Genomic DNA, 16,638 nt, shown 5'->3' on the forward strand with positions numbered 1-16,638 from the left:
ATGGAGGGGATAATAATGGGTATGATGGAGGTGATAATAATGGGTATGATGGAGGGGATGATAATGGGGATGATGGTGGGGATGGTGGGTATGATGGTGGGGATAATAATGGGTATGATGGAGGGGATAATAATGGGTATGATGGAGGGGATAATAATGGGTATGATGGAGGGGATAATAATGGGTATGATGATGGGGATAATAATGGGTATGATGGAGGGGATAATAATGGGTATGATGGAGGGGATAATAATGGGTATGATGGAGGGGATGATGGAGGGGATGATGGTGGTGATAATAATGGGTATGATGGAGGGGATGATAATGGGTATGATGGAGGGGATAATAATGGGTATGATGGTGGGGATAATAATGGGTATGATGGAGGGGATAATAATGGGTATGATGGAGTGGATAATAATGGGTATGATGGAGGGGATGATGGAGATGATGGAGGGGATAATAATGGGTATGATGGAGGGGATAATAATGGGTATGATGGAGGGGATAATAATGGGTATGATGGAGGGGATAATAATGGGTATGATGGAGGGGATAATAATGGGTATGATGGTGGGGATGATAATGGGTATGATGGAGGGGATAATAATGGGTATGATGGAGGGGATTATAATGGGTATGATGGAGGGGATAATAATGGGTATGATGGTGGGGATAATAATGGCTATGATGGTGGGGATGATGGAGATGATGGAGGGGATAATAATGGGTATGATGGAGGGGATGATGGAGATGATGGAGGGGATAATAATGGGTATGATGGTGGGGATAATAATGGGTATGATGGTGGGGATGATGGAGATGATGGAGGGGATAATAATGGGTATGATGGAGGGGATGATGGAGATGATGGAGGGGATAATAATGGGTATGATGGAGGGGATAATAATGGGTACGATGGTGGGGATAATAATGGGTATGATGGTGGGGATGATGGAGATGATGGAGGGGATAATAATGGGTATGATGGAGGGGATGATGGAGATGATGGAGGGGATAATAATGGGTATGATGGAGGGATAATAATGGGTATGATGGAGGGGATAATAATGGGTATGATGGAGGGGATAATAATGGGTATGATGGAGGGATAATAATGGGTATGATGGAGGGGATGATAATGGGTATGATGGAGGGATAATAATGGGTATGATGGTGGGGATAATAATGGGTATGATGGTGGGGATGATAATGGGTATGATGGAGGGGATAATAATGGGTATGATGGTGGGGATGATGGAGATAATGGAGGGGATGATAATGGGTATGATGGAGGGGATGATAATGGGTATGATGGTGGGGATAATAATGGGTATGATGGTGGGGATAATAATGGGTATGATGGAGCTGATGATAATGGGTATGATGGAGGGGATGATAATGGGTATGATGGAGGGGATAATAATGGGTATGATGGAGGGGATGATAATGGGTATGATGGAGGGGATGATAATGGGTATGATGGTGGGGATAATAATGGGTATGATGGAGGAGATGATAATGGGTATGATGGTGGGGATAATAATGGGTATGATGGAGGGGATGATAATGGGTATGATGGAGGGGATAATAATGGGTATGATGGTGGGGATAATAATGGGTATGATGGATGGGATGATAATGGGTATGATGGTGGGGATAATAATGGGTATGATGGTGGGGATAATAATGGGTATGATGGTGTAGATGATAATGGGTATGATGGAGGGGATAATAATGGGTATGATGGATGGGATGATAATGGGTATGATGGATGGGATGTTAATGGGTATGATGGTGTAGATGATAATGGGTATGATGGTGGGGATGATGGAGGGGATAATAATGGGTATGATGGTGGGGATAATAATGGGTAAGATGGTGGGGATAATAATGGGTATGATGGAGGGGATAATAATAGGTATGATGGTGGTATTAGTAATGGGTATGATGGAGGGGATAATGATGGTGATGATGGAGGGGATAATAATGGGTATGATGGAGGGGATGATAATGGGTATGATGGAGGGATAATAATGGGTATGATGGAGGGGATAATAATGGGTATGATGGAGGGGATGATAATGGGTATGATGGAGGGGATGATAATGGGTATGATGGAGGGGATAATGATGGTGATGATGGAGGGGATAATAATGGGTATGATGGAGGGGATGATAATGGGTATGATGGAGGGGATAATAATGGGTATGATGGAGGGGATAATAATGGGTATGATGGAGGGGATGATAATGGGTATGATGGAGGGGGTGATAATGGGTATGATGGAGGGGATAATAATGGGTATGATGGTGGGGACGATAATGGGTATGATGGAGGGGATAATAATGGGTATGATGGAGGGGGTGATGTAGATAATGGAGGGGATAATAATGGGTATGATGGAGGGGATGATAATGGGTATGATGGAGGGATAATAATGGGTATGATGGAGGGGATGATGGAGATAATGGATGGGATAATAATGGGTATGATGGAGGGGATGATAATGGGTATGATGGAGGGGATAATAATGGGTATGATGGAGGGGATAATAATGGGTATGATGGAGGGGATAATAATGGGTATGATGGTGGGGATGATGGAGATGATGGTGGGGATGAGGGGGATGATGAGGTTGATGGAGATGATGTGGATGATGAATGGGATGATGATGGGGATTATAATGGTAATTATGGGGGATGGGGATGATGGTGAAGATGGGGAGGATGTGGATGATGGGGATGATGGTCATTATGGAGATGATGGGATGAGGGTATGATGGTAATGATGCGATGATGTTGAAATGATGGTATGAGGGTATGATGGGATGATGTTGGTAATGATGGTATGAGGGTATGATGGGATGATGGTCATTATGGAGATGATGTTGGGTATGTTGGTAATGATATGATGATGGGGATGATGGTAATGATATGATGATGATGGTAATGATATGATGATGGGGATGATGGTGATGATGGGATGTTGGGGATGATGATGTAATGATGAAGGTGATGATGGGTATGATGATGATGGTGATGGTGATGATGAAGATTTTTCTTTTCAGTTGCGTTTTGGGGAGACATTGCGTTGGACGAGGAGGATCTGCGGATGTTTCAGATCGACAGGACAATAGACGTGACGCAACACACACACACTCACACACACACTCACACACACTCCAGACAAGGACAAACGACTGGTGAGTCTTTATGTCTGTCTGTCTGTCTGTCTGTCTGTCTGTCTGTCTGTCTGTCTGTCTGTCTGTCTGCCCCCTCTGTCTGTCTGTAGCCTTCTCTGTCTGTCTGTCTGTCTGTCTGTCTGTCTGTCTGTCTGTCTGTCGCCTTCTCTGTCTGTCTGTCTGTCTGTCTGTCTGAGGGAGGGATGAGAGGGAATCAACCAAATGCCTGCCTGTCAATCAACACCATGCCCCTCCCCCTCACACAGTCACATAATACAAACACACACACACACACACACACACACACACACACACACACACACACACACACACACACACACACACACACACACACACATCCAGTCAGTGGTTTCCAGCGCCAAATAGTAAATTGGCCTCTAAATCTTTTGTTGGCCTCATTAAACACTTTATTTAATTTACCTCCCAGATTGGGAACATTTGTTGTGGTATTATTATGTTTTACTATTTCAATGAGGGTGTCTGAATTCAGTGTATTGTTAATTGTTCAGGATAGAGTAGTAGGTCTGTAGTATCTGGGGTTTAAAGTACTTTAGTCGATTTTTGGTTGTATCTGTATCTTTAAATATTTATATTTTTGACAACTTTTACTTTTACTTCACTACATTCCTAAAGATTAGATTAGCCGGCGTGAGAGAGAGCGAGAGAGAGAGACAGAGAGAGAGACAGAGAGACAGAGAGAGAGACAGAGCGAGAGAGAGACAGAGACAGAGCGAGAGAGAGACAGAGAGAGAGACAGAGTGAGAGAGAGAGAGACAGAGAGACAGAGAGAGAGACAGAGACAGAGAGAGAGACAGCGAGAGAGAGAGAAAGACAGAGAGAGAGACAGAGAGAGAGAGAGAGACAGAGAGAGAGACAGAGAGAGAGACAGAGAGAGAGACAGAGAGAGAGAGAGAGAGAGAGACAGAGAGAGAGACAGAGCGAGAGAGAGAGAGAGAGAGACAGAGAAAGAGAGACAGAGAGAGAGACAGAGAGAGAGACAGAGGCTATATAACCAACCGAATCTCTGATTCAGAGAGAGAGCTATGAAATAAATCGAGAATATTTAATCTAATAATCTAATATAATCGTGTGTGTGTGTGTGTGTGTGTGTGTGTGTGTGTGTGTGTGTGTGTGTGTGTGTGTGTGTGTGTGTGTGTGTGTGTGTGTGTGTGTGTGTGTGTGTGTCTATCTATGGGGAGGGTGATGTAGAGGAACATGTCATCTCAAAGAAGAAAGGATTGTTCCTCCTCCTCCTGGACAAAATACGGAGGTTTGGCTTCGGTACGACACCTGGTTACCAAGGCAACACACCACACACCTGGTTACCAAGGCAACACACTACACACCTGGTTACCAAGGCAACACACTACACACCTGGTTACCAAGGCAACACACTACACACCTGGTTACCAAGGCAACGCACTACACACCTTGTTACCAAGGCAACGGCTACTGTCGCTTCATAGTAAAACATTCGGAAAGTATTCAGACCCCTTGACCTGTTTTCCACATTTTATTACGTTATTCTAAAATGGATTAAATGTTTTTTCCCTCATCAATCTACACACAATACCCCATAAAGACAAAGCGAAAACAGGTTCTTGGGAAAGTTTAGTTTATTTTTGGCAAATTTAGTAAAATAATAAAAAACACTAATAACTTTTTTACATAAGTATTCAGACCCTAATAGACTCGAAATTGTTCCCATTTGTGATCATTTATTTAACTAGGCGAGTCAGTTAATAACAAATTATTATTTTCAGTGACAGCCTAGTGGGTTAACTGCCTGTTCAGGGGCAGAACGACAGAACAACCTTGTCAGCTCGGGGATTGGAACTTGCAACTTTCAGCTACTAGTCCAACGCACTAACCACTAGGCTACCCTGCCGCCCCTCTCTAACCACTAGGCTACCCTGCCGCCCCTCTCTAACCACTAGGCTACCCTGCCGCCCCTCTCTAACCACTAGGCTACCCTGCCGCCCCTCTCTAACCACTAGGCTACCCTGCCGCCCCTCTCTAACCACTAGGCTACCCTGCCGCCCCTCTCTAACCACTAGGCTACCCTGCCGCCCCTCTCTAACCACTAGGCTACCCTGCCGCCCCTCTCTAACCACTAGGCTACCCTGCCGCCCCTCTCTAACCACTAGGCTACCCTGCCGCCCCTCTCTAACCACTAGGCTACCCTGCCGCCCCTCTCTAACCACTAGGCTACCCTGCCGCCCCTCTCTAACCACTAGGCTACCCTGCCGCCCCTCTCTAACCACTAGGCTACCCTGCCGCCCCTCTCTAACCACTAGGCTACCCTGCCGCCCCTCTCTAACCACTAGGCTACCCTGCCGCCCCTCTCTAACCACTAGGCTACCCTGCCGCCCCTCTCTAACCACTAGGCTACCCTGCCGCCCCTCTCTAACCACTAGGCTACCCTGCCGCCCCAAATATGTGACTCCAAACCATGGCCGGTTGTGATTCGAACCTGGGTGTCTGTAGTGATGCCTCTAGCACTGAGATGCAGTGCCTTAGACCGCTGAACCAGGGTCTGTAGTGATGCCTCTAGCCCTGAGATGCAGTGCCTTAGACCGCTGAACCAGGGTCTGTAGTGATGCCTCTAGCACTGAGATGCAGTGCCTTAGACCGCTGAACCAGGGTCTGTAGTGACGCCTCTAGCACTGAGATGCAGTGCCTTAGACCGCTGAACCAGGGTCTGTAGTGACGCCTCTAGCACTGAGATGCAGTGCCTTAGACCGCTGAACCAGGGTCTGTAGTGATGCCTCTAGCACTGAGATGCAGTGCCTTAGACCGCTGAACCAGGGTCTGTAGTGATGCCTCTAGCACTGAGATGCAGTGCCTTAGACCGCTGAACCAGGGTCTGTAGTGACGCCTCTAGCACTGAGATGCAGTGCCTTAGACCACTGCACCTGGGTGTCTGTAGTGATGCCTCTAGCACTGAGATGCAGTGCCTTAGACCACTGCACCACTAGGGAGCTCTTGAGATATGTCTACAACTTGATTGGAGTCCACCTGTGGTAAATTAAAGAGGTGGATCAGGGAATCGCCCACAGCAAGAGCAACATCATTGATATATACAGAGAAAAGAGTCGGCCCGAGAATTGAACCCTGTGGCACCCCCATAGAGATGGATATAGGATGGATATAGGTCTGTAACAGTTTGGGTCCAGGGTGTCTCCCCCTTTCAGGGAATTTAGTCTTCACATATATAGCCACACTCACAGGGAATTTAGTCTTCACATATATAGCCTCACTTACAGGGAATTTAGTCTTCACATATATAGCCACACTTACAGGGAATTTAGTCTTCACATATATAGCCACACTCACAGGGAATTTGGTCTTCACATATATAGCCTCACTCACAGGGAATTTAGTCTTCACATATATAGCCTCACTCACAGGGAGTTTAGTCTTCACATATATAGCCTCACTTACAGGGAATTTAGTCTTCACATATATAGCCTCACTCACAGGGAATTTAGTCTTCACATATATAGCCTCACTCACAGGGAATTTAGTCTTCACATATATAGCCACACTCACATGGAATTTAGTCTTCACATATATAGCCTCACTCACAGGGAGTTTAGTCTTCACATATATAGCCACACTCACATGGAGTTTAGTCTTCACATATATAGCCTCACTCACAGGGAATTTAGTCTTCACATATATAGCCTCACTCACAGGGAATTTAGTCTTCACATATATAGCCTCACTCACAGGGAATTTAGTCTTCACATATATAGCCTCACTCACAGGGAATTTAGTCTTCACATATATAGCCACACTCACATGGAATTTAGTCTTTCAAAAACAGACTTGCTGAGCCAGGTTTCAGAAAACTCAATTACATCAGCATCAGTGGATTTAGACCAAAACCTAAACCTCATCAATTTTTGACAACAGGCTGCATACATTTAAATGAAAAAATACCAAAACCGGATGTATATTTCAAATCAGAAGGGGTTTGGAGACATTGCATATCAGGGCCAGGGTTAGGTTTACACGTTACCTGATATCAACAACAGAAGAATAACTAGGCACCTCGGTTTAATAACCTGATATCAACAACAGAAGAATAACTAGGCACCTCGGTTTAATAACCTGATGTCAACAACAGAAGAATAACTAGGCACCTCGGTTTAATAACCTGATATCAACAACAGAAGAATAACTAGGCACCTCTGTTTAATAACCTGATATCAACAACAGAAGAATAACTAGGCACCTCGGTTTAATAACCTGATATCAACAACAGAAGAATAACTAGGCACCTCGGTTTAATAACCTGATGTCAACAACAGAAGAATAACTAGGCACCTCGGTTTAATAACCTGATATCAACAACAGAAGAATAACTAGGCACCTCGGTTTAATAACCTGATGTCAACAACAGAAGAATAACTAGGCACCTCGGTTTAATAACCTGATGTCAACAACAGAAGAATAACTAGGCACCTCGGTTTAATAACCTTGAACGGCTTCTCTTTTTAAGAGACCTACTGCAAGCGAATTCTACAAGTGAGTTTCCAGACAATACAAAACAGTAATTTAAAACCATTAGACCTTGGTAGTGACACAAGTTCGTACTGTTCACATCATGCCACAAATACATCGGCACTTGGACGAGTGGGCGGAGTGAAAAAGAACGAGTTCCTGCAGACAAAATGTTTCATGGATGGGAGAGCACATAGTCAGATATTCTCACCCAGCGACAATGTTAGTTTCCAGAGTTCAGTAAAGAAATACCACTGAAAATGGTCATTTTCTCTGAGAAATGTAAGAAATAGAGGCCAAGGAAAGGGGAGAGAGGGACAGTGTGTATGTATGAGTCATGTGAGTGTGTGAGTAGATTGGGTGTGGAGGTCGATTGAGAGAACCGGTTGGGGATTGTTGAGCTGCCGCTGACAGCCAGGCGGAGAGGGAGCAGCCTGGACCAGACACTGTGCAGAGGGAAGAGGAGCAGGTTGGACCAGACACTCTGCAGAGGGAAGAGGAGCAGGTTGGACCAGACACTCTGCAGAGGGAAGAGGAGCAGGTTGGACCAGACACTCTGCAGAGGGAAGAGGAGCAGGTTGGACCAGACACTCTGCAGAGGGAAGAGGAGCAGGTTGGACCAGACACTCTGCAGAGGGAAGAGGAGCAGGTTGGACCAGACACTCTGCAGAGGGAAGAGGAGCAGGTTGGACCAGACACTCTGCAGAGGGAAGAGGAGCAGGTTGGACCAGACACTCTGCAGAGGGAAGAGGAGCAGCCTGGACCAGACACTCTGCAGAGGGAAGAGGAGCAGGTTGGACCAGACACTCTGCAGAGGGAAGAGGAGCAGGTTGGACCAGACACTCTGCAGAGGGAAATCTGAGGACAGAACCCAGGCCAGCCAGAGAGAGAGGGTTCCTTTAGTAAACTTCAACTAAAGGAGTGCAAATAGCGAGATTTTCTTTTTCCTGAGTCGAGGGAGACCCGCGATTTTTACACCAGCAAAACAAAAATAGTTTACACTACACAACAATGAAATTGTAGATTTGTTCCACCATAAATGAATAGGTTATTAGTAGATTAAAATCTACTAGTCACAGACAAGCGACTTGACATGCTGCAACGTCAAGGACAACAAAGTACAGAGACAACGTAGCAGTGGTTTAGGGACAAGTCTCTGAATGTCCTTGAGTGGCCCAGCCAGAGCCCGGACTTGAACCCGATCGAATATCACAGGAGAGACCTGAAAATAGCTGTGCAGCGACGCTCCCCATCCAACCTGACAGAGCTTGAGTATCTGCAGAGAAGAATGGGAGAAACTCCCCAAATACAGGTGTGCCAAGCTAGTAGCGTGGTACCCAAGAAGATTCAAGGCTGTTATCGCCTCCAAACGTGCTACTGAGTAAAGGGTCTGAATACTGATGTAAATGTCATAAATCCGAGGTTGAATAAAAAAAAATTGCAAACATGTCAAAGAAACTCTTTTGCTTTGTCATTATGGGGTATTTTGTACAGATTGATAAAGGAGAAAAAAGTGTTTACGCAGCTGTAGTATTAATAAATATTATATTGTTAAATCTTTACACAGATGTAGTATTATTCTATATATATATATCTATATATTATAGTCTTTACACAGATGTAGTGTTAGTATATATATATATATTAGATCATTATAGTTTTTACGTTTTTACACATATGTAGTGTTAGTGTATATATATATATATATATATATATTAGATCATTATAGTTTTTACACAGATGTAGTGTTTATATATATATATATATATATATATATATATACTAACACTACATCTGTGTAAACTATAATGATCTAATATATATATATATATATATATATATATACTAACACTACATTTGTGTAAAAACTATAATGATCTAATATATATATATATATATATATATATATATATATATATATATATATATATATATATACTATATATATATTAGATCATTATAGTTTTTACACAAATGTAGTGTTAGTATATATATATATATATATATATATATATTAGATCATTATAGTCTTTACACAGATGTAGTATTAATAAATATTATATTTTAAAATACTTTACACAGTTGTAGAATTAATTAGTATTATATTATTAAATACTTTACACAGCTATAGTATTAATATATACTATATTATTATAGTCTTTACAAAGCTGTAGTATTAATGTATATTATGTTATTATAGTATTTACAGAGCTGTAGTATTAATACATATTATATTGTTATAGTTTTTATACAGATGTAGCATGAATATATACTATATTATTATAGTCTTTACACAGTTGTAGTATTCATTAGTATTATATTATTACATACTTTACACAGCTGTAGTATTAATAAAAATGATATTGTTGTAGTCTTTACACAGCTGTAGTATTAATTCATATTCAAGTATTAAATACTTTACACAGTTGTAGTATTCATTAGTATTATTAAATACTTTACACAGCTGTAGTATTAATATATACTATATTATTATAGTCTTTACAAAGCTGTAGTATTAATGTATATTATGTTATTATAGTATTTACACAGCTGTAGTATTAATATATTATACTATTATATTATTTACAGAAATGTAGTATTAATATATATATTATATTATTATAGTCTTTAAACAGCTGTAGTATTAATGTATATTGTACTATTCTAATCCTTACACAACTGATACCTCCTCTCCTCTCCTCTCCAAGACTCTCCTCCTCTCCTCTCCTCTCCCTCTCTCCTCTCTCCCTCTCCTCTCCTCCCATCTCCAGATCCCTCCTCTCCTCTGAACTCTCATCGAATATCTCATCTCCTCCTCCTCTCCTCTCCTCTCCTCCTCCTCTCCTCTCCTCTCCCTCTCCCTCTCCTCTCCCTCTCCTCTCCTCTCCCCCTCCCCTCCCCTCCCCTCCCCCTCTCTCCCTGAAAATCCTCCTCCTCTCCTCTCCCCTCCCCTCCCCCTCCCTCCCCCTCTCCCTCCCCTCCCCTCCCCTCCTCTCCTCTCCTCTCCTCTCCTCCTCCAGACTATAGGCCTATGAACTCCAGTCAAGAATCAGCCTCCGGTCCCAGGACCCAGACTGGGAAAACAGCTGCTGGAAGGACTGGGAAGGCTGGGAAAGCCGTAAAGAGTGGGAATACTGTGAAATCGGCTAGATTCGGGAAAACAGAGAATGCCTGGAGTGTTGTTGTGAAGAATCGTGTTCCCAGAGCAGCAACCTCCCGAGCTGAGAGGATCTGGCCAGGAGGAGTCATACCTTACATCATAGGAGGAAACTTCACCGGTGAGTATATATGATGGATCTGGCCAGGAGGACTCATACCTTACCTCATAGGAGGAAACTACACTGGTCAGTATGTATGATGGATCTGGCCAGGAGGACTCATACCTTACCTCATAGGAGGAAACTACACTGGTCAGTATGTATGATGGATCTGGCCAGGAGGACTCATACCTTACCTCATAGGAGGAAACTTCACCGGTGAGTATATATGATGGATCTGGCCAGGAGGACTCATACCTTACCTCATAGGAGGAAACTAGACTGGTCAGTATATATGATGGATCTGGCCAGGAGGACTCATACCTTACTTCATAGGAGGAAACTTCACCGGTGAGTATATATGATGGATCTGGCCAGGAGGACTCATACCTTACCTTATAGCTGTTCCACTGGATGTCAGAAGGTGAATTCACCAATTTGTAAGTCGCTCTGGATAAGAGCGTCTGCTAAATGACTTAAATGTAATGTAATAGGAGGAAACTTCACCGGTGAGTATATATGATGGATCTGGCCAGGAGGACTCATACCTTACTTCATAGGAGGAAACTTCACCGGTGAGTATATATGATGGATCTGGCCAGGAGGACTCATACCTTACCTCATAGGAGGAAACTTCACTGGTGAGTATGTATGATGAATCTGGCCAGGAGGACTCATACCTTACCTATATATAGGAAGGACTCATACCTTACAAAGGTGAGTATATATGATGGATCTGGCCAGGAGGACTCATACCTTACCTCATAGGAGGAAACTAGACTGGTGAGTATATATGATGGATCTGGCCAGGAGGACTCATACCTTACCTTATAGGAGGAAACTAGACTGGTGAGTATATATGATGGATCTGGCCAGGAGGACTCATACCTTACCTCATAGGAGGAAACTAGACTGGTGAGTATATATGATGGATCTGGCCAGGAGGACTCATACCTTACCTCATAGGAGGAAACTGGCCAGGAGGACTCACTGGTCAGTATATATGATGGATCTGGCCAGGAGGACTCATACCTTACCTCATAGGAGGAAACTTCACTGGTGAGTATATATGATGGATCTGGCCAGGAGGACTCATACCTTACCTCATAGGAGGAAACTTCACCGGTGAGTATATATGATGATCTGGCCAGGAGGACTCATACCTTACCTCATAGGAGGAAACTTCACCGGTGAGTATATATGATGGATCTGGCCAGGAGGACTCATACCTTACCCTCATAGGAGGAAACTTCACTGGTGAGTATATATGATGGATCTGGCCAGGAGGACTCATACCTTACCTCATAGGAGGAAACTAGACTGGTGAGTATATATGATGGATCTGGCCAGGAGGACTCATACCTTACCTCATAGGAGGAAACTTCACCGGTGAGTATATATGAAGGATCTGGCCAGGAGGACTCATACCTTACCTCATAGGAGGAAACTTCACTGGTCAGTATATATGATGGATCTGGCCAGGAGGACTCATACCTTACCTCATAGGAGGAAACTTCACCGGTGAGTATATATGATGGATCTGGCCAGGAGGACTCATACCTTACCTCATAGGAGGAAACTAGACTGGTCAGTATATATGATGGATCTGGCCAGGAGGACTCATACCTTACTTCATAGGAAACTTCACCGGTGAGTTATATGATGGATCTGGAAACTAGACTAATAGGGTGAAACTTATATATGATGACTCATACCTTCCTCATAGGAGGACTCATGGACCTTACCTCATAGGAGGAAACTTCACTGGTGAGTATATATGATGGATCTGGCCAGGAGGACTCATACCTTACCTTATAGGAGGAAACTACACTGGTGAGTATATATGATGGATCTGGCCAGGAGGACTCATACCTTACCTCATAGGAGGAAACTAGACTGGTGAGTATATATGATGGATCTGGCCAGGAGGACTCATACCTTACCTCATAGGAGGAAACTAGACTGGTCAGTATATATGATGGATCTGGCCAGGAGGACTCATACCTTACCTCATAGGAGGAAACTACACTGGTGAGTATATATGATGGATCTGGCCAGGAGGACTCATACCTTACCTCATAGGAGGAAACTAGACTGGTGAGTATATATGATGAATCTGGCCAGGAGGACTCATACCTTACCTCATAGGAGGAAACTACACTGGTGAGTATATATGATGAATCTGGCCAGGAGGACTCATACCTTACCTCATAGGAGGAAACTACACAGGTGAGTATATATGATGGATCTGGCCAGGAGGACTCATACCTTACCTCATAGGAGGAAACTAGACTGGTGAGTATATATGATGGATCTGGCCAGGAGGACTCATACCTTACCTCATAGGAGGAAACTACACTGGTCAGTATGTATGATGGATCTGGCCAGGAGGACTCATACCTTACCTCATAGGAGGAAACTAGACTGGTGAGTATATATGATGGATCTGGCCAGGAGGACTCATACCTTACCTCATAGGAGGAAACTAGACTGGTCAGTATGTATGATGGATCTGGCCAGGAGGACTCATACCTTACCTCATAGGAGGAAACTACACTGGTCAGTATGTATGATGGATCTGGCCAGGAGGACTCATACCTTACCTCATAGGAGGAAACTAGACTGGTCAGTATGTATGATGGATCTGGCCAGGAGGACTCATACCTTACCTCAAAGGAGGAAACTAGACTGGAGAGTATATATGATGATCTGGCCAGGTGGACTCATACCTTACCTCATAGGAGGAAACTACACTGGTCAGTATGTATGATGGATCTGGCCAGGAGGACTCATACCTTACCTCAAAGGAGGAAACTAGACTGGTGAGTATATATGATGAATCTGGCCAGGAGGACTCATACCTTACCTCATAGGAGGAAACTACACTGGTCAGTATGTATGATGAATCTGGCCAGGAGGACTCATACCTTACCTCATAGGAGGAAACTACACTGGTCAGTATGTATGATGAATCTGGCCAGGAGGACTCATACCTTACCTCATAGGAGGAAACTACACTGGTCAGTATATATGATGGATCTGGCCAGGAGGACTCATACCTTACCTCATAGGAGGAAACTAGACTGGTGAGTATATATGATGAATCTGGCCAGGAGGACTCATACCTTACCTCATAGGAGGAAACTACACTGGTGAGTATATATGATGAATCTGGCCAGGAGGACTCATACCTTACCTCATAGGAGGAAACTAGACTGGTGAGTATATATGATGAATCTGGCCAGGAGGACTCATACCTTACCTCATAGGAGGAAACTACACTGGTCAGTATATATGATGGATCTGGCCAGGAGGACTCATACCTTACCTCATAGGAGGAAACTACACTGGTCAGTATGTATGATGGATCTGGCCAGGAGGACTCATACCTTACCTCATAGGAGGAAACTAGACTGGTCAGTGTGTATGATGGATCTGGCCAGGAGGACTCATACCTTACCTCATAGGAGGAAACTAGACTGGTCAGTGTGTATGATGGATCTGGCCAGGAGGACTCATACCTTACCTCAAAGGAGGAAACGACACTGGTCAGTATGTATGATGGATCTGGCCAGGAGGACTCATACCTTACTTCAAAGGAGGAAACTACACTGGTCAGTATGTATGATGGATCTGGCCAGGAGGACTCATACCTTACCTCAAAGGAGGAAACTAGACTGGAGAGTATATGATGGATCTGGCCAGGAGGACTCATACCTTACCTCAAAGGAGGAAACTACACTGTTCAGTATGTATGATGGATCTGGCCAGAAGGACACATACCTTACCTCAAAGGAGGAAACTACACTGGTTAGTATGTATGTTGGATCTGGCCAGGAGGACTCATACCTTACCTCATAGGAGGAAACTACACTGGTCAGTATGTATGATGATGAATCTGGCCAGGAGGACTCATACCTTACCTCATAGGAGGAAACTACACTGGTCAGTATGTATGATGAATCTGGCCAGGAGGACTCATACCTTACCTCATAGGAGGAAACTACACTGGTCAGTGTGTATGATGGATCTGGCCAGGAGGACTCATACCTTACCTCAAAGGAGGAAACTAGACTGGTGAGTATATATGATGAATCTGGCCAGGAGGACCCATACCTTACCTCATAGGAGGAAACTAGACTGGTGAGTATATATGATGGATCTGGCCAGGAGGACTCATACCTTACCTCATAGGAGGAAACTACACTGGTCAGTATGTATGATGGATCTGGCCAGGAGGACTCATACCTTACCTCATAGGAGGAAACTAGACTGGTGAGTATATATGATGCATCTGGCCAGGAGGACTCATACCTTACCTCATAGGTGGAAACTAGACTGGTCAGTGTGTATGATGGATCTGGCCCTGAGGACTCATACCTTACCTCATAGGAGGAAACTACACTGGTCAGTATGTATGATGGATCTGGCCAGGAGGACTCATACCTTACCTCAAAGGAGGAAACTAGACTGGTGAGTATATATGATGGATATGGCCAGGAGGACTCATACCTTACCTCATAGGAGGAAACTACACTGGTCAGTATGTATGTTGGTATGATGGATCTGGCTAGGAGGACTCATACCTTACCTCATAGGAGGAATCTACACTGGTCAGTTTGTATGATGGATCTGGCCAGGAGGACTCATACCTTACCTCATAGGAGGAATCTACACTGGTCAGTTTGTATGATGGATCTGGCCAGGTTGACTCACACCTTACCTCATAGGAGGAATCTACACTGGTCAGTTTGTATGATGGATCTGGCCAGGAGGACTCATACCTTACCTCACTGGTAGGAGGAAACTACACTGGTCAGTATGTATGATGGATCTGGCCAGGAGGACTCATACCTTACCTAATAGGAGGAAACTACACTGGTCAGTATGTATGATGGATCTGGCCAGGAGGACTCATACCTTACCTCAAAGGAGGAAACTACACTGGTCAGTATGTATGATGGATCTGGCCAGGAGGACTCATACCTTACCTCAAAGGAGGAAACTACACTGGTCAGTATGTATGATGGATCTGGCCAGGAGGACTCATACCTTACCTCATAGGAGGAAACTACACTGGTCAGTATGTATGATACCTTACCTCATAGGAGGAATCTGGCCAGGAGGACTCATACCATACCTAATAGGAGGAAACTACACTGGTCAGTATGTATGATGGATCTGGCCAGGAGGACTCATACCTTATAGGAGGAAACTACAAGTAGGATGTTGGTAAACTGACTCAAACTGGTAGGAGGAAACTACACTGGTTAGTATGTATGATGGATCTGGCCAGGAGGACTCATACCTTACCTCTGGAAACTACACTGGTCAGTATGTATGATGGATCTGGCCAGGAGGACTCATACCTTACCTCATAGGAGGAAACTACACTGGTTAGTATGTATGATGGATCTGGCCAGGAGGACTCATACCTTACCTCAAAGGAGGAAACTACACTGGTCAGTATGTATGATGGATCTGGCCAGGAGGACTCATACCTTACCTCAAAGGAGGAAACTAGACTGGTGAGTATATATGATGCATCTGGCCAGGAGGACTCATACCTTACCTCATAGGTGGAAACTAGACTGGTCAGTGTGTATGATGGATCTGGCCCTGAGGACTCATACCTTACCTCATAGGAGGAAACTACACTGGTCAGTA

General features: G+C 44.0%; 1 pseudogene; it reads left to right on the forward strand.

The window, feature by feature from the left end:
- Window positions 1–3,075: 3,075 nt before the first annotated feature.
- The window catches only part of LOC135506637 (dorsal-ventral patterning tolloid-like protein 1), an 80,906-nt pseudogene continuing 67,343 nt past the window's right edge, over window positions 3,076–16,638 (forward strand).

Source organism: Oncorhynchus masou, chromosome 20 (assembly GCF_036934945.1).
Source record: "Oncorhynchus masou masou isolate Uvic2021 chromosome 20, UVic_Omas_1.1, whole genome shotgun sequence".
Taxonomy (NCBI): domain Eukaryota; kingdom Metazoa; phylum Chordata; class Actinopteri; order Salmoniformes; family Salmonidae; genus Oncorhynchus; species Oncorhynchus masou.